The 19,725-nt window shown below is 45.2% G+C and overlaps 1 pseudogene; it reads left to right on the top strand.

Annotated features, from left to right (window-relative positions):
* Window positions 1–5,417: 5,417 nt before the first annotated feature.
* Window positions 5,418–17,318, top strand: LOC136512364 (ALA-interacting subunit 5-like; annotated as a pseudogene).
* The last annotated feature ends 2,407 nt before the right edge of the window (window positions 17,319–19,725 follow it).

Raw genomic sequence — 19,725 nt, 5'->3', positions numbered from 1 at the left:
TTCAGCATCCGGTCGACTCTAGTAAGGTTCCAGTAAGGGTTTTATGCGACCGGACATGTCCGATCAGTGCTGACCAGACCCTGCCAGTGTCCGATCAATACATTTTTACTGGTCCGCGGGTTGAACTGACCGGAGCGTCCGGTCAACACGTAGAAGCTCATAACGGTTCGTTTTTCAGGCTGCCTTATAAATAGAAGCTCCACTCGTGTGTGGAGTCACTTTTGCTCATTCCAACAGCTGAGAAACACATTTGTGAGTGCCAAGAAGAGCAAGGTCCTAGTGAGGTGTTTGTGATTTGAGAATCCAAGAGTGAAACCTCATTAGTGAATCAAGAGTAGACAAGTGTGTATCCATCTTCTCATTAGGCTTCGCATGGTCAAGTGAGAGTTCGTGCTTATTACTCTTGGTGATCGCCATCACCTAGACAGCTTGGTGGTGATTGGGAGCTTGGTGTTTACCCGGCGGAGCTTGTGGGTGACCCAACTCAAGTTGTGAGCGGTTTTGGGTGATTCACCGTGACGGAGTGTCGAAGAATCTACCCGTAGAGAGCACTTGATCCTTGTGCGGATCAAGGGGGAGCTACACCCTTGCGTGGGTGCTCCAACGAGGACTAGTGGGGAGTGGCGACTCTCCGATACCTCGGCAAAACATCGCCGCGTTCCTCTCTCCATTTACTTTGAGCATTTACTTTAACTATTTACTTTGAGCAATTCAATACTTGTCTTTATATTCATAGAATTGCCATGCTAGAGTAAGTTTAGAACATAGGTTGCAAGTCTTTTGTGCGTTAATTTGATAGAAACATTTTTCTAGGCATAAGGGGTTAATTGGGCTATCCGTAGGATTTGATTATTGCAAGAAAATTTAGAATTAGCCCAATTCACCCCCCCTCTTGGGCATCTTGATCCTTTCAGTTGCAATGGACGCTAGGCAAGTCACATATCTATTGTCCCGAGCGCATACTTAGGTATGAGCGCAGGAAAGACTTATTGCTCTCTTGTCATAGATCTGACTCTTTCCGGACCGACTAATTGGAGGCGGGGATGGTGGAGGTCCTTGCACCGCACTGAGTTCGGGACTCAGGAGTGGGGGCTTGGAGTCCAAGTTTGGACGGAGACCTGGACACCTAGGACAGGAGGGTGATGGGTTCGTTCTGCTTGTGTTTGGGGTACAAGCGGAGCGTGTGTTTTCAGGGCACCCGGCTGGGCACATTGGTTCACGAATCGTCGCCGAGTCGGTACGACTTGTCTTAACTCTAGCATCGTAGTAAGAACTGAAAGATGAAAGATGATAAAATGGAACTGATTGCTCAACTCTTGCTTGAAAGTAGAGCAAGTGCTTATATAGACTGGATAAATAATAACTTAATACGGCTGATAATAATAACATAAATAAGAACTCACTATTAGTATTGCTTTCTGCCAAAAGAAACCAGCAAACCATAGAGCTTATCATATTCCTTGGAGTCGGAAAATTATTTTCACTAGTCGGATAAGTCTTCCGAGTACATTATGTACTCAGAGTTTATTTACCCCTGTTGCAGGTGATGCTTGACAAGTACCATTGTGTGGAGGATTCTTCTGGGTTGATAAGTCCGACTGGTGTTGGTTTGTTGTGAGAAAAAAACGCTATTAGCTGATTGATAAGCCTTAGCTGAAACCATCAAACGAACAGGCTGGTTGAGTCTATCGTCCCTAACCCCATTACCGGACTCCTTCTGGAATCTACTTGAATTAACTAGAGAATCTCTAACAGTTTGGTAAAACTACTTCTAGAATCTACTTGAAATAGGCCAAGGTAAGTCTGTAAAACCACTTCTAGAATCTACTTGAAATAGGGCAAGGTAAGTCTGTTAGAGATTCTCTAGTTAATTCAAGTAGATTTCTTGGCCTAGGTAAGTCTGTTAGAGATTCTCTAGTTAATTCAAGTAGATTCCTTGCCTATTTCAGGTAAGTTTGCAATTGCATCGACCATGCTAAGTATCAACCTCTTTTGATCTTTGCGTGTGATTTTCTTATTTCATCTTCAACTCCTGGTGATATTTTGGTTGTCAACAGGAGCCAAAGAAAAAAAAAGGAAACCAAACTTCAGACGGTCGAACCCGACTGCTGTGGGACTGCAAACGGTCAAACATATGAGCACCAAAGCAACAGATGAAGGAGGGGGTATTTTAGGAATAAAAAACAACTAGAAACAAACGCTTCACATTTAATATTCGGTAGAGAAGAGATAGAGATATAGACTTTAATAATAAACCTACATATTTTAGGAATAAAAAAATGACTAGGAACAAACGCTTCTCTTTTTAATATTCGGTAGAGTAGAGATAGAGAGAGACTTTGTTAAATAACCTACTCCTAATTTTATTTTTCCTTTGAGCAAAAACGTGTCACAGCTAGACCTGACAGAGTGCGACTTTTCTGCACAGCTTCTCCCGAGAGATGCGTAGGAAAAAAAAACGGATACTTGCATCTCCAACTATTTTCCCCGTGAAGCCATGCATATGTTATAAACTCAGCATGCAAAAAACATCGTCCTGACCAACAGCATTAATAATTAAGCCTAAATATATCTTTGAGCCAAGTTTTGCTGCCAACGCTCGGCTTGCGTGATAGCTCACTGGACGGTTGAGATCCACGCCCGACGTGGCGGCGCGCGGGGAGTTTCCGCCATTCAAGCGCCAAGCCCCCGGGATAGGGACGGAACGGGACGGGACCGCGTGACGAACCTGTTCTCCTCGAACGAGAGACGAACCCTCCTCGTCCAGTTTCCTCGATCCGGCCGGCCGGCAGAGATCGACGTCGATCGCTCGCGACCGGAACCGGACCGCCATCGCTCTGCCTGCGCCCTGGTAATTCTTGCGTTGTCGCACGTGTTCTTGGGCCTCGATCGTGGAAATGCATGTAGCGTCTTTGGTCAGGATTCAGAGGAGGCGATGTGTCCGTCCTCGAATTCGAGGACATATCGTCCACTAGTATCATTTACCTCCAAAAATCCTAAAAAGGATTCTTCAACACAAACAGAATCTGAGGACATATCAACATACCTTATGATCAAAGATATTTATTTCTGATGGCTTGCATCAGGAGTGCAATCAAGTATAACCGAGAAGTACTTTGCTTGTTTTACCTTTCTAATGATTTCACTCCTAATTGCATCAGCGAGCAAATTTATTAACTCGTTCCAGATGCCATGACCAAGATAGTGCTTATGAATTTCATCATTGGTGATGCGCCGAACATGCTCTTGGATAACAGGGTCAAATTCAGCAAGCAATTGAACCATTCCTAAGAAATTTCCATTGCTATCTTGGTATAACTTGCTATTACTGCCACGGAATGCTAGATTATGTGATGCAAGAAATTTTACAATCAAGATAATTCTGTACAAAACTTTTCTCCAATGCCCCCTTTCCTTTTAGATTTCTCTTTGAGCAACGCTGTCAATTGTTTGATCATTCTGCAACCTGACGCGCAACTCATACCAAGAAGCCATATTTGAGACATGCTCTGCACTAGTTTCATGCTCTTTAAGTCTAGTGCCAAAATGATTCCAATCACTGAACCCATCATTTGCCAACTGTCTTTTTGCATGCCCCTTTCTCAATAATTTGCAACAAAAACAAAATACTCTATCTAGAGGTTTGCAATATACAAGCCATTCTCTATCACAAGTTTCACCATTTGCGAGAACTCTAGTATAAAATGTTGCAGAAAATCTTCTAGAAAATCTATCTTTGGGACCTTTAAGAATTGATAAATATCTTATAGGACCCTTCTGCAGCAATGTATCAATCATTTTAGAATCAAGTGAATTCCAATATCTTGGATCATATATGTCAGGCTGGAAAGAACTATTGTTGTCATTGTTACTTTCAGTTCTAGCATGTGCTTCATCAACGTGTCCAATACCTTCACTGTTAATTTCTGCCCCAACTTCTACTGTGTTTCTACCATCATCAGCATGACCCTCGCCAACATTAGCATCAGGGGTTTGATTTTGAGAAGTAAACTGAGAATCTTTCAAAACATATCTATCAAGAGCACCCCTTTGAGTTTGAGCTGTTGCTTCTAATCTCTGTGTCTTCTTACGTTTTTCATGACCAGATTCAAACCTCCTATTTCTTGAAGACATGATGCAAATCTGAAATCTCCTGTGAAATTCCCTAATTATAATACAAATCTGAAATCTCTTGTACACAATTGAAGATGAAATTTGTGTGCGTACCGACTACCGAGCTGCCGACGACGACGTGTTGGTGTTGGTTCTCGGCGCTAGCGGATGACAGCTGCTTCTTGGCGATGCCGATCTTTGCGTGATCCGTGAATCGTGATCGCCGCGAGCCCGCGATGCCGTGCCGAACAGCCGCGTCTAGGTCTAGCAGCTCCAGCTGCAGCGGCGCAACGATGAAAGGATTGCAGCAAACGTCGCTGCCGAGTGCCGACTTCCAGGCCTATATGCGTACGTAACTACGTATGGGCTATGGACTATGGGGAAGGAGTCCGATGGCCTGCCAAGTTTTATGGGCTGATGGGCTGATGGATTATATGTATACTAAATTTGGTGGTCCCAGAAATTTGGAGGCCCAGAACAGGTGCACACTTTGGGCCTGCTGATATACGGGGCTGCGATCGTGCATGCTTTGACCGCCGCCGATGTGGTTGTTGCTTGCGCAGATGAGTTTGCCAGCATCGGAGAACGACTCCTTGGCCTCGCGGGTGTCCAAGAAACCCAAGTGTATGCGGTTGCTGTCCTTCCTCCTTTGCATAATTGCATCTGTTCTCTCAGTTTGATCTGTCGCTGTCATACGCTTCGAATTGTTGTGGGGGATCAAATTTCAAATTGTCCTTTTGTTTTCATGTGCGCCATGGTGTAGCTAGGTTCCCATTTAAAGACTTACTGGTCACTAGCAATTACTGTCAAATTTTAATAACATTTCGAATGGCATATGACCAATAATATATGTCTTGGGGGATTGATCCATGCATGTTTCCGCAATTGAATAGTCTCTTCGTCTTCGATGTGAGCAGATTCTAAGTTTACCCAGCAGGAGCTTCCAGCATGCAAGCCACTATTAACTCCTGGAATTGTACGCATGCCATCTTCTGTGATTCCAAATAATAAAATTCTTTACTCTAACCATGTGCAGTGCTCTCTCTCTCTCCTAACCTGAATATATATATTCATTGGCTAGGTCATTGGCGCTTTCTCGCTCATCGGCGTCATCTTCGTCCCAATTGGCCTCGCCTCGCTGGCTGCATCACAGAATGTATGCGGCTTTCACGTTTTCAGTATATATGAAACGAAAATTGCAACACTATGAGATGCACTTGGCCCCATCCTCTGTTAATAACCTGATTTGCACACAGACTGTTGAGTTGATAGATCGATATATATGATGCCGAGTGCGTATCCGCGAACGACAAGGTCGGGTTCATTCAGGATACCAAGACTGACAAAGCATGCACAAGAAAGATCACTGTGAGTATGTCATTGGAATGTGGGTTTATATATGCCACTTGATACATGTATATGATAGCCTGAATCCATTTCTTTTTCCGTAAATATGTCCGAGCACGTGTTTCATTAAGAGGAAGGTAGGTATACGATGACTAGATCCTAGGACCTGGCTAACCGTCTTGGTGTAGGTAAAAAGTTAGAAGGCTATTACATAAAACGTTACAAAAACGACCAACGACCTATGACATACACGAAGGGCTACTACTCGTGGTATTGAGCTCGACCCACGATCAAACCCTCACAAAGCAATTAAAACTTCAAACTAGCTAGACCTCCAAACATCCCGTCAACAACATGTCTAGGGGGTATTCCCTTCAAATCATTTAGACTTGTAGTAGATGATGCATCCTTGGCACTTGGCAGCCAGATGAGCACTTAGGCAATGTCTAACTAGCTTCTTCAAGCACTTCTTGACATCCTACACAGTGGAGTCAATGCTCACCATGACCGAATGACAAATCACCTGTTACTCTTATCGATAATAATTATGTTGACCTGAATACGAGTTCTAACCACCACGACTGGTGACCACGACAAAGGTGTAAAAACTAGCAGAAGAAGCCCCTAGGATGCCCTAGGTGGTAACTTGTTGTGACAATGGAAGCCAAGGGAACAATGCAAAGAGCGGCCACCTTCTGCGGCCGATGACTAGGAGAAACATCCATGATTTGGCATAGAGCTGCCAATAATTCCATCTAACCCAATGGAATCCAAATGGCAATCTTCACTAAGTGCAACCTAACCAGGGGTGGACACCTCCAATGAGATTTGCAATTGAGCATCAGGTGTGGGAAGGCAACCTAGCGACCAGGAGGAGGTGGAGCTATCGCCAAGCCATAGCAACCCTAATCCTAACTGACCAGAGATGATCTTTTTGGGTGACGCAGAGGAATTGAGGGTGTCGAGGATAACACTGAAGATAGCGGTTATGGCATGTTGATGAGTGCATTAATCAATGGGAACCTCCTTAGCAAGGCATGGAGCCACAACAACTTGTGAATGCATGGTCGCGTCCAAGAAGGCCTCTAGCTCCTTGCAAAGTTGGACTTTGGCGACCAACAACGACTTACTTTCTTGTGCGGTGTTGAGACGAAAGGCGACCTCCATGTTGATCTCCAACCCAATCTCACAAGCAAGACGAGATGGAACAACTAGAGAGAAAGGGGTCATGGCCATGGTGGAAAAAGGGGACCATTGCCTTGGCAACCTCAACGATGGCGGATAGCAGTGTCGGTGGATGATGTCATGAGACAAGCGGCGACCGAGATGAGGCTCTACCTTGGGAAGCATCATCTGTAGTGGTAGATGGAGGACGCCCGGCCCTGGATCTATATTCACAAGGGGGATACAACAACCCTGCCATCCACAACGATGGCGGTGGTGGAGAGGTGGCAACAGTGAGCAGGGAAGGTGCTCTGAAGGAGGGCACTAGGGGCGCTGAAAGGACCTTGATGTCGCCTAGAGGGAGGGTGAATAGGCCTAGAAAAAATCTTCAACACAAACTCAACACAGCAAGTCAACAACTGTCGGTAGTACCGACTTTAACCGGTAGTACCGACGTCAGTCGGTAGTACCGACCCCTATAGGGAAGCTACAAAATTTGAGATAAAGAGCTCCAAATTTAGATCTGAGTTTTACCTCACTTCCTAAGATGTAGATGAAGGTGATGTGGTACTCCCTTGCCCTTGTACCACCTCGAATTTGTCGATCGGGACCTCCACTTTGTAGATTGGGACCAAACCCTAGAAATTTCCAACAAACAAGTATAGAGCAATACAAAGCAAGAACACAAGAGAGACAAGGTGTTTATCTCATGGTTCAGCTCGCCACTAAGGCTTGCCTACCTCCACGTTGTTGAGGTGACCACTAAGGTCAGAGTCTCTTTCACCTCTTTACCTCTCTCAAGCCACCACAAAGGTAAACTTGAGTTCTTCACTAGAAAATCAAGGGTGATACAAACTTTCTAAGGTTCTCCCACAGATCGGGAGCTCTTGGGCGACGCCTAGCCGGCTAGGGGCAAAGCCCCAAGAGTAACACATGCAAATCCAACCGGCCTGACAAAAAAATCAAGTGCTCAAGCTTTGAATCGATGTTTCTCTCACCAAATCCCTTCTCTCAACTCAAATCCTTGCAAGATTTGGAGCTAGAAGGAAAGGGGAGAGAAGAGAGGAGCTTTGGAGAGAAAGGAGGCGCTTTTTCTGAAGTTGGGGCGTGAGTGAATGAGTAGGTAACAGCTAGAAGAGAGGGGAGAGATATTTATGCCTCAAAGAAAAAAAATAGCCATTCAAAGAGCTGTCGGTACTACTGACTAACATCAGTACTACCAGTACTAGACAAGGCTGAGGAACAGGTCCTGTCGGTACTACCGGTCCAAATCAGTACTACCGACAGTGGGCGCGCTAATCAGAGGATGGCACCACCTACCGGTACTACCAACCCGTGTCGGTAATACCAGCAGGCATAGAAAAACTAACCCTATTTCTAAGTGCCCTTGTGTGATATAGTGTCTCTCAATTGATTTTAATTAAATACTTGAGCACTCTATCTTCCTTAGACCACCTAGGTTTGCAACCCTCTTTATAGTGTGGCATAACCTAAACTCAAGATCAAAAGGATATAACCATTTTAACTGTACCACTTGAGTCTTCAATGTCTTCATACGCCACTTCTTCTCAATATCACTTCATAAGGGGTTGCAATCAACTTTGTCTCCTCCCTTTGATCATACACACCTTGAGCACGTGATTTAAACTATTTCAACACATGTGAGTTCAATCCATGGCTTCAAGTCACTTTCACTAATGATTTGATCTTCAACACAATATGACTCCTCATAGCTCGATTAGTACCTAGACTCAATGTAAGTATTCACTTCTTCACCTTAGCCATGGTACCTCGATCTCGAAGTCATTGCTTGCCATTCACCTTCGCTTAGTCCCTCAAAGCCCTTTCCTTACTATCTTCACTATATCGAGCCATACTCAACACTACTGGAATCGCGCGATTTGCCTAGTGCCGCAGGCACTAGGCAAAGGCCCAGAAACACTAGGCAAACAGTTTGCCTAGTGTCACACTAGGCAAACAAGGGTCGGTAGAGGCGGACTAGGCAAAGAGCACTTTGCTAGACAAAGTGTTTGCCTAAGTGTCAAGGACACCCTTCGGCAAAAGTATTCCACTGACGGTGAAAATCGTAACGGACGTTTTGCCTAGTGTCGGAGGTCTGACACTCGGCAAAGTATGCAAGGTTTGCCTAGTGCCAGGCGTTCGACACTAGGCAAATATGTCAAGCTTTGCCTAGTGTCAGGCCGCCTACACTAGGCAAATATGCCAAGCTTTGCCTAGTGTCAGTCCTCCGACACTAGGCAAACTGCGTACTTTGCCTAGTGTCAGTTTCCTGACACTAGGCAAAGCCTGTTCCCAGGTGTGCCACGTGTGGCTCCTTTGCCTAGTGTCAGACCCCTGACACTAGGCAAAGTAACCAGAAGCTAATTTTTTTTTATTATTCCATTTGCGACACAAATATAAATCATATTCAAACACCACAAATATATCACATTAATCATAAATAAGAACCACATGTTCACATATATCACATGTTCATACCAAAAGTCCAAATGTGCCACAAGTTCACAAGTTCATAAGTGCACAACCAAATTTCTTAACAAAGTTCACAACAAGCTGATCACGACGATTGTCAAGGGTGAAGAGGCCCGTGGTTTGATGCTCCAGGCGACCCTTCCACTTGATTCGGCTCAAGCTGTGGTGCCGGCAACGCTCCAATCTGTGAAGCCGGTGACCCTTCCACTTGATTTGGCTCAAGCTGTGGTGCCGACGACGCTCCAATCTATGAAGCCGGCGACCCTCCAATTTGATTCGATGCCACGCCCGATCGATGCTGAAAAAAATGAAAAGGATACCGTCAATAAAAAATTTCGACAGAACCTCTCCTGCACGGAGAGGTTTCCAAACCCTGCAAGAAAACAAACGACACGATGACCGTCAAGAACATACATATCAATACACCGCCACCAACACCACCACCACCCGAACACCACAACTGCCACCACCACACCACAACAACAACCGCCATCACCACCAACACCATATTGTATGTTTGAGATTGCATATTTTTTCTAGTGTGCCCTATGTCAGGTTGGAACATAATAAGTAATATATTGGTACTCACAGGAGTAGCTACTTGAGGAAGTGGCAAGACTAGGCTAGCTGGCATGGTCCGCCCCATAGCGGCGCCAAGAGTGGACACGAACCCCACCAGCTCCTCTATCCTCTGTTGTTGGGCCTCCCGCTCTTCCACCGCCCTCACTTCCATCTCCTTGCGAAGCCTCCTTTCTTCTAGCAGTTGGGCCTACAACATTTGACCCCCAATGTTAAAGTAAGGCAAAGGTATGTAAAAATCAATAAGCAACGAATAAAATAGAAATTACCTGGAGTTCGTTGACAAGGTGTGAAGCAGTGGTTGGCCGTGGACGTATGGCCGGGCTTGTGCTCGTGCTCCGTGCTCGGATCTGGGAGAGGGTGGGAGTAGAGGACGTGTCGATGACACCATCACCCATCCAATACCGCCCATGCTTCTTGCCACCTCCCACCCTCATGACGATCTCTCCGTCAAAGTCATGGGCGCTCAGATCGTACTCTGGCCCATGGACCGCCCTTGCCATCTCAGTATACTGACTGAGACGGCTATGGATGGTTGTGTTGCTGTATGCCGAAGGAGGGTCCTCCGGGTTGTAGGAGACGTCGTATTTCACCTTGCCCTTGTGGGCCATGGCATATGCCATGAACTGGGTAACCGGCTGCCCACCATGCGATGATGACTGCGAGAAAAACAGTAAGATGATTAGAAATCATGCAACATACAACGTTATAATAAAAAATGGATTCTCGTACCCAAGTTTGCGCGTATCCGTTGAGGCTGCGGTTGCCTTGATGGTGTGGTACACCTATCATCTGCAAATGGTGCTCCTAACAAGCTTTGTGCTGGGCAATCCATTTGGGGTCCAACCACTTGTCCACCATCATCTCCTAGCATCGGGGATCCCCGGAGCACCAGCACGGAACCACCTACAAGCCATGAAGTATATGACATATAAGAAGTTAAATTAAAGCTATCAGCACTACATTATTAATGTTCGAATACATTTACCTTCATGAACTCTTCCTTGGTTAGTGCCATATCTCTTGCTTCTTTCTTCATGACCTTTGTTGCAAGGTAGGACCCGTGGTATGTTATGATGGCCTGGACGCGTGCCTCGTAATGCAGCTGCTTCACGAGTCTTTTACATGCTTTGGTTAGCACCACATCCACCGTGTCCTCAAAGCCTTCCTGAAGTCTGAAGAAATCCTGCATATACACATGAAGTATTCATTCATTATTTCAAAAAATATCCAATGAATGCGATGTATTGAACAATGTAGTGTGAGGAAGACTTACCCACAGCTCAGCATTCACACGCTCCGCCTTGTTGGGGAATGTCCTGCCAAGCAGATCTGTAGCATCGGTGGCGTTGGCATAGTGGGCAAACGTGTAGGGCGGCTCCTCTCTCCCGGCGAACTGGACCAAGCCAGGGAAGTGTTCCTTGACCAGAAGGCCAAGGATGCCACTGACCTTGCGCGTGTGACATCCTACAGACTCTACAACCGTCCAGCCCCTGCACAAGTTATTAAGAATAATAGTTAGCTTCTAGTGTGATTTTTGAACATATCATTTGAAGTAGTGAAAACATGTTAATTTACTTACGTTTCTCTGTCGGGTGCAATCTTTGGGCGTCTATAAGAAGGTATCGGCCGTGTAGGGAGGCTCACGGGACCTCGCAAGTACACACTTGGTGTACCAGAGGAAGCCGAACTTGCTGCTGCCTCCTCCTCGACCTCCTCCTCCTCCCCGTCCTTGTCCTCCTCCCACTCATCCTCCTTGTCCTCCACCCTCTCGTCCTCCTCGTCCTCCACCCGCTCCTCCTCGTCCTCCACCCACTCGTCCTCCTCCTACGGCAGCAGCAACTGCTCCCCCTGCGACCTTCTCCTGCGACCGGTGCTGCTCCTCATCCTCCTCTACGATGGCATCGATAGGTCCTCATCTGCAGTGCATAGATAGATGTTTACCCACATTCACCTTGTTTTGCCTTTTTCTGTTTGCACATTTGCTGCAGGGACACAAAGCTTTAATAGGTCTGCCACCAGCCTCGCCAAAAGCTGACTCCAAGAACTCATCTGTTTTGCACATCCATTCTTTGGTGAAACCAACCTTGCTTCTGTGGCCCGTGTACATCCACTCACGGTCATCCATCCTCTAACATATGTATCAGCGAGTAATATAAGCATCAATTGCATCTACACGGTGTTCCTACCATCTAATAGGTGAGGATAGGTCCTAATCCCACCCGCGGATGCGTAGATGAGATTAGTTTTCATGATCTACTCCTATCTAAGAATGAATTTCGGCAGCACCTACCCGTTGTTCTCCAAATACATGTCCTGACAAGGAGAGTGTATCCGGAGAACAACAGGGAGGTGATACCGAAACTCTATCTCGGATAGGAGCAGACCATGAAAACTAATCCATCTACGCAGCCGCGGGCTGTCCAAAAAAATGTGGACAATTCGAAACACATATGGTTATCGATATGCAAAGATTTACATACCTCCAACCGTATGTATTTCGAACGGGAGACGCCTAACTGGGCTTCGCCACCTACAACCATGATACGGAAAGAGGGGTTATACCTAAGGTGGCGGTGGAGTCAGGCTAGCGGGGCCATGGAGGGTCGGTGCAGTGGTGAGGCGACACGGTGCAGGCAGACCGACACCGGTGAGGAAGACGATCGGGGTCGCCTCTGCTCCTTTCTCACCTTCTTTTTCCTGCAAATAAAAACAAAACGAATTAAGATGTCTAAAAATTTCAGCAGCACCTCCCTTATACGGTGAGATTCTCAAAACCTGCAATGAACCAACGGCACGATGGCCGCTAAACACATATATATCAAGGGAAGCAATTACATCTACTAACACAACAACAACTAGTACTAACACAATCACCGTCAACATCATCATTTATCCATCCTATGCATATTTGTACCACTACTTCTCGTACACCATGTATCGAATACAAAAGTGGTCGATGAACCTCATGCGTGCTAGTTGTCGATCAAAGAGACGACGCGGTGTTGGACGGGGCTGCAGGCCGGCAGGAGGCGCACCGGAACAAGGCGCTGGCTTATGGGGCGGGGCACCAGAGCAAGACGTCGGTGGACGGAATGTCAAGTAGGGCACCGGCGGACGGGAGTAGATCGATGGGGCTTCCTCTTCTCTCCACCTTCCTCCTCTCTCTCTCTGTTCCCTCCTCCTCCCTCTCTACTGCTGCTCACCTTCTCCCTAGGGCCAGCCATGGGGCGGCACAGGACCAGCCAGGGGACGGCGCTGGGGGCCGGCCAGGGGTCACCCGGCGGCCGTGCCTTTCCTTAGCGAGCGGGGCCGGGCTAGGGGCCGCGGCACCTTGCTGCCGGACCGGCTGTGCGGGGGCCCTAGGATGGCGCAGGGGCCTTGCGCAGGGGCCTGGCCACGGGCCGCCCGGCTGCCAAAGCCTTCCCGCCGAGCAGGCCGGGCTAGAGGCGTCGGTGGCCACGCGGCAGCGCCCTGGTAGGCGGCGGGCGAACGCTGGCGGCGGGCGGGCGAGTGAAATTTTTTTCGCTGAAAGAGCTCGCGCGCTCTGGGCCTAGGGTTCGCGTTCGGGTGAAAGGATAAGTTAAGTGTTGAATATCCTGCTTTGCCTAGTGTCCAGGATCTAACACTAGGCAAAAAAAAATTTCAACTGCAAAATTTATTTGTAAAAATAGAGTAAATAGCTGGCACACCTCACTGCTGGGTTTCTTCAAAGTGTCTCCGGTAGTACCGGTTGTAAGTACCAGTACTTCCGGTCTTCACAAAACAGTGGAAAAATGACCTAGCAGTACTACCGCTGTTTGACCGGTAGTACCGGTATGACCGGTAGTACCGGCTGACATCCGGTAGTTCGTACCTAGTGTTTTTGCTCAAAACTGACCTACCGGTAGTACCGGTCGTCTACCGGTAGTACCGGTCGTCTACCGGTAGTACTGGCCTGACCGGTAGTACCGGCTGTACATCGGTACTACAGGTCTTCACAACTGAGCCAGTTTTTGACTTACCGGTAGTACCGGTACTCTACCGGTAGTACCGGCCTGAACGGTAGTACCGTAAGTTCATCGGTACTACAGGTCTTCACAGTTGTGCTGGTTTTTGGCCTAGCGGTAGTACCGATCTTCTACCGGTAGTACCGACCAGGTCAAGTAGTACCGGTCTTCTACTGATTTGCCTAATGTCCTAGATTTGACACTGGGCAAATATGAATGTTTTTGAACTATGAATTTTTTTAAAATAAAAAAACACTCAAACAATATAAACTGAAAATTAACTTTGCCGAGTGTCGATAACTCAACACTAGGCAAACACTATAAAAAATAAGTTTGCCTAGTGTCTTCCATGAGACACTAGGCAAAGAGGCCAGTTTGCATAGTGTCAAGCTGGCACACTAGGCAAACTTATTTATTTTTTTTCAATTTTGGTCTTCAAACTTTTTATCGAGCCTCCCTACATAAAATGAGACTACATGTTGAAAGTTGGCACAATTTTATGAAATTTTGCTATATTTCTTTAGTTTATTTAATTTCTTTGAATTTTTTCGACAAATGTAAATTTGAACTGCAAGTGTGACGAATAATGGCAATTCATGAATGCAAAAATGATATTCATGTTAGTAAGTGTTAGTTGAGGCCGTATACAGAAACAGACCAAAAATTTCACACATCTTCACGTCGAGACATGACCACGAACTTGCAAGCAAATAGTTTTTAAATTCTATTAAATGAAAACGGAGTCTGAAATTCATGAAACTTGTTGACAAGTCAAGATATCGCATGCGGGTGCCATGATAAAAATTTAAAAAGATTTCGAGCACATCGTCACGTATGATGCTTAGAAACCCTAACATCGTGTTAGGGTTTCTAAGCATCATACGTGACGATGTGCTCGAAATCTTTTTAAATTTTTATCATGGCACCCGCATGCGATATCTTGACTTGTCGACAAGTTTCATGAATTTTAGACTCCGTTTTCATTTAATAGAATTTAAAAACTATTTGCTTGCAAGTTCGTGGTCATGTCTCGACGTGAAGATGTGTGAAATTTTTGGTCTGTTTCTGGATACGGCCTCAACTAACACTTACTAACATGAATATCATTTTTGCATTCATGAATTGCCATTATTCGTCACACTTGCAGTTCAAATTTGCATTTGTCGAAAAAATTCAAAGAAATTAAATAAACTAAAGAAATATAGCAAAATTTCATAAAATTGTGCCAACTTTCAACATGTTGGTCAAGGTATAGTAGGAAAACTACAGAAAAAAATTGGAAGCTAAAATAAAAAAAAAGAAAAAATATTTTGCCTAGTGTCTCTGTAAGACACTAGGCAAACTGACCAATTTGCCTAGTGTCGTCCGGAGACACTAGGCAAAGTTCTAATTTTGCCGAGTGTTAACGGAAGACACTCGGCAAAATGGTAACGGCGGTTGCCCTCCGGCAGCTTTTGCCGAGTGTGATGGTATGCCTAGTATTGACACTAGGCAAAATGGTCATTTACCGAGTGGATTTCTTTGCCTAGTGTCGACACTCGGCAAATCGTTATTTTGTCTAGTGCCTTTATTTTGCCGAGTGCTTCGGGGTCTAACACTCGGCAAACAAGCTCTTTGCCTAGTGTCCGACGATTGGCACTAGGCAAACCATTAAACACTAGGCAAATCTTGGTTTTCCAGTAGTGCAAGTAACATCATATTAAGTATCCATTGAAAAACCATTTCTTCAATATTGTGATCCTTGCTTGAATATCTTCTTGATATGAATGTTGAGATCAATCAAGCTTCAGTTAATAACAATACACAACTTTGGCCTTCATTTGAACATTATGTGAAATATCATCAAGTTTGTCTTCTTATTGACCTTTATACACTTTTCATTCCATAATCCACAAGTGTATGCAACAAACTCAATTTTATGTTCAACACTTAGCAAACTTGCTAGACCTTTAATTGTGTTGTCATTCAATTCATCAAAACTCACTAAAGGGCTAGATGCACTTACAAGAGCTGAGAAGATTCCATCAAAACATAATCAAATTACCTGGCATTAAACTGCTAGGATGGGCGCAAGGTCGCAACAGACGATATAGGGGAGTGCCTAGAGTTTCCCAACTGGCAATTTGTGCCTCAGCCCCCTCTCTGTCTCTCCACACCACTCCCCGCGCTCTCCTCTCATCTTGTGTTTTTCGCCCCGCTAGTCACCCTCGCGGCTTCCTCCTCTTTTCTTTGCTACGATCTCACTGTGATTGTGTAGCTTGCAAAAACTAAGCATATGGTAAGTAATGATGATGGCGTATCATTTTTCAGGTGCCAAAGCCAATGAAAGGCCCGATACACATATACTATCAGCTTGAAATTTTCTATCAGAATCATCGCCGGTATGGTGAACCCTAGAACTTACTGCTTTTTTTACATCATATAAATTCTGTCAAATGATTTTCCGCGTCAGGCGCACAAACAGGTCATGCATGCATTGTCGGCCTGAATGCGGAATATCCTTATCATAATGTAACGTTAACCCTAGGTACGTGAAGAGTCGTAACGACAAGCAGTTGCTGTACAAGGATGCTGCGAGCACGATAACAAACTGTGAGCCTGAAGCCACCAGTGAAGACGGCGGCGCGCCCATCGTGCCCTGCGGTCTCATCGCTTGGAGCTTGTTCAACGACACCTACTCCTTCTCTCTCAACAAGAAGGCCGTCGAGGTGAACAAGAAGAACATTGCCTGGGACAGCGACAAGAACAAAAAGTTTGGCAGCGATGTCTTCCCCAGCAATTTCCAGAAAGGGGGACTGATCGGCGGTGCTAAACTGAACGAGAAAATACCAGTAAGCTAGCAGTGCATCAACTATATAGCTTCTGATTAGTATGCATCAGAGATCGAGCTGAGTTTCATTTGCTCCTGGATCTGATTTCGCTTGCTTTTGATTTCTGTTTTCAGATGAGTGAGCAGGAGGACCTCATTGTCTGGATGAGAACCGCGGCCCTCCCGACGTTCAGGAAGCTGTACGGCAGGATCGAGTCGGACATAATGGCGAGCGACGAGATCACGGTGGTGATCCAGAACAACTACAACACGTACAGCTTCGGGGCACGAAGGCGCTGGTGCTGTCCACCACGTCGTGGATCGGCGGCAGGAACAACTTCATCGACGTCGCGTACGTCGCACTCTTCCTCGCCATGGGCTTCGTCATCCTCTACGTGATTAAGCCAAGGTAATTAAAGTCGTGTCGATCTCCATCAGGTGATGTTGCACACATTTGTTTCAACCAAACTATGTTTTGCGCATTTTTCAGGGCCCTTGGAGACCCTAACTACTTGTCATGGAACAAAGAAAACCCAGACCATATATCCCAACTGATTGAAAGGCGCTGCTAGGTCCAGTGTGTGCAGATCAGCGCAGGCACAGGCATGTCGATCAGTGGCAAGTTGTTTATTCGTGTTCATTAATTTGTTTTGTTATTATGCTCTCGATACATGTAGGTAGGCGTAACATGGTGAAAAAGTTTATTTGGAGATGTTTCTTAATTATTAACCATGCATGTATGTAGTATATAAACTTACCATGAGCTGTTATTGTCCATAAGCTAAACGGAATCAGCGTGGTGGAATCAAAACGTTGTATTCTGTCAGATCTTTGCCGCGTTGCCTCTCGAGGTGTCCTGGGCAAAAACTTGCGAGAACCGCCGGATTTGTAGGCGATGCCGCCGCCCGCCGGCCCGCCGGTGTTTGGCGTCTGCTTGTGGGCTGAAGCGCTTTCTCCTGGGCCGAAGAAGCAGTCCGGACGCTGACCTGATAGGTCCAGGGCTGCGGATGGGCTGCGTGTGCGGGTCCGCAGCCCCTCCTGCTCCGGCTCAGTTTGCCTGGCCGGCTTGGCCTCTCTTACTCTCAGGCACGACGAGGACGTAGAGCCACGTAGAAGAAATTGGACAACGACAGGCCGGTGAAGCAAGACTGATTTTTTTTCATCTCAATCTCAGTAAAAAAAAAGAGTGACTTTTTGAAAGAAAAGAAAGTGAAGCAAGACTGACTGATTGTGACTGTCACTGAGCGAGAGGACCGGGAGAGAATGGAGAGCTCCCCACGCAACGTCTCTGCCGTGATCGATCCATCCATGATCTATGTAGAAATCGAACGTCCTGGGGGCCAAAATCGCCAGCTCAGCCGTCGGCATGTCGCTCTCCCGGCTCACTACTGGCTCGAAATCATCCACCAAACCAAAAACAATTGTGCATTTTTAGGCTTATAGCCTCCGAAATAATTTCCCGAGAGAGCAAGAGCATGTGCGTATCACCAAGCAACGCCGTACTTCTTTGTCTTCCACGCAACCAAGATTCCCAATATTTTTAATAATCATTGATCAACATTAGTATAAAAGTTATAAATCCTACTGTTTGGAGCTTTTTTTTTTTGCGAAACCAAGTGCACTGGGTTTGGGAGCTAAAGAACCGTACGTGGAACAGACAAAGACACAAACAATTAGGTGTTGACAATTCATGTGGTGTTGCTCAAAAGTTTAACGTGGAGTGGTAGAAAAGCACACGGTCTTTTTTCTTTTTCAAAAGACAGATATTGACGTCTACCTACATACTTGCGTACCCACCTCTACTGACGCACTCACGTGTTTTATCTCCATGAACATCTCCAGAAAATTAGGTTGGTAGGTTTTGAGATTAACAAAGTCACAGCAAGTGGGTATACATTTATGTGATCGATCGATCTATGTAGAAATCGAACGTCCTAGGGCCAAAATCACCCGATTATCCGTACGACTACGAGTCTCTGACAGAGCATGCGTATCACGAAGGCAAAATTAGGCTCTATCTGTCCCAAAATAAGTGTCACTATAGAATACCTACTGATCAAATTTTCTTAAGTTTGACTAAGTTTATATAAAATATTAGCAACATTTATATCTCTAAATAAGTTTATTATGAAGATATATCTAACGATTTATCTAATAATACTAATTACGCACCATAAATATTTGACTTCTTGAGAAGTGTGAATGATATTTATTTTGGAACGAAGGAAGTACTTCTTTCTCTTCACGCAACCAAGATTCATAACATTTAATAAGCTTTGATGAACAATGTGTTTGGAGTTTTTTTTTTGCGAAACCAAATGCAGTGTATGTGGTGTTGCTCAAAAGTTTAGTATGGAGTGGTAGAAAACCACACGGTCTTTTTTCCTTTTTCAAAACACAGACATTGACGTCTACCTACACACATGCATACCTACCTCTACTGACACACTCACATATTTTATCTCCATGAATACGTCCAGAAGATTAGGTTGTCATGTTTCGAGATTAACAAAATGCCCGCTCGCTTCTCTTGTAATCCGTACTTTTCAGCTTGTTTTTTCAGCCAGAACAGTGTTTTTCACTCACAACAAATTAGCCAGAATAGTGTTTTAACTTGTTTTTTCAGCGAAACGAACGGGGCTAAAGTCATTGCAGGCGCTCCTTGTCAACAAGCACATCACCTCATTTCAGTAACACATGGGACTAAGGCTCACACATAGGGATATCTTGATATTGAGGGTTACATAACTTATATTGTTAGTTTAGCTAATTTATCCTCTAAAGAGTAATATAATTCTATTAATCAAAGGTGTATTTGTCAACTACATGAGAGGAGACATATGAATTAGTGGTGAGAGTTAAAGGAGGGAATTAAAATGGGAAGTTGATTTTTAGTTCAAATTTTCTTGTTTGGTTCGTGGAGAGAAATAGGAAAGAGAGTTAAAACAAGAATTCATGCTCTATTTGGTGTGGTGGTTTTTTAGTGAAAAATAATAGAACAAGTCCATATATTCATCTTTGTTTCAGTAAAAGCAAAATTCCCATTCTTCCCTTAGGGGATTGATGTGTGAGTTTGGTCATCTAAACTCATATATTCCCCTTTCCGCCAAAACTCTCACCGCCACAAAATAAAAAAACAAACTCTTAGCTTTGAACTCTCATCCTCTTCAACCATATATGCCGAAAAAGGGAAATAATGGAAGTTCTTTAGGTGGCAGAAGGTCTTTATAT

This window comes from Miscanthus floridulus, chromosome 16, assembly GCF_019320115.1.
Source record: "Miscanthus floridulus cultivar M001 chromosome 16, ASM1932011v1, whole genome shotgun sequence".
NCBI classification, from domain to species: domain Eukaryota; kingdom Viridiplantae; phylum Streptophyta; class Magnoliopsida; order Poales; family Poaceae; genus Miscanthus; species Miscanthus floridulus.
This window is presented reverse-complemented; position numbering and strand designations above follow the sequence as displayed.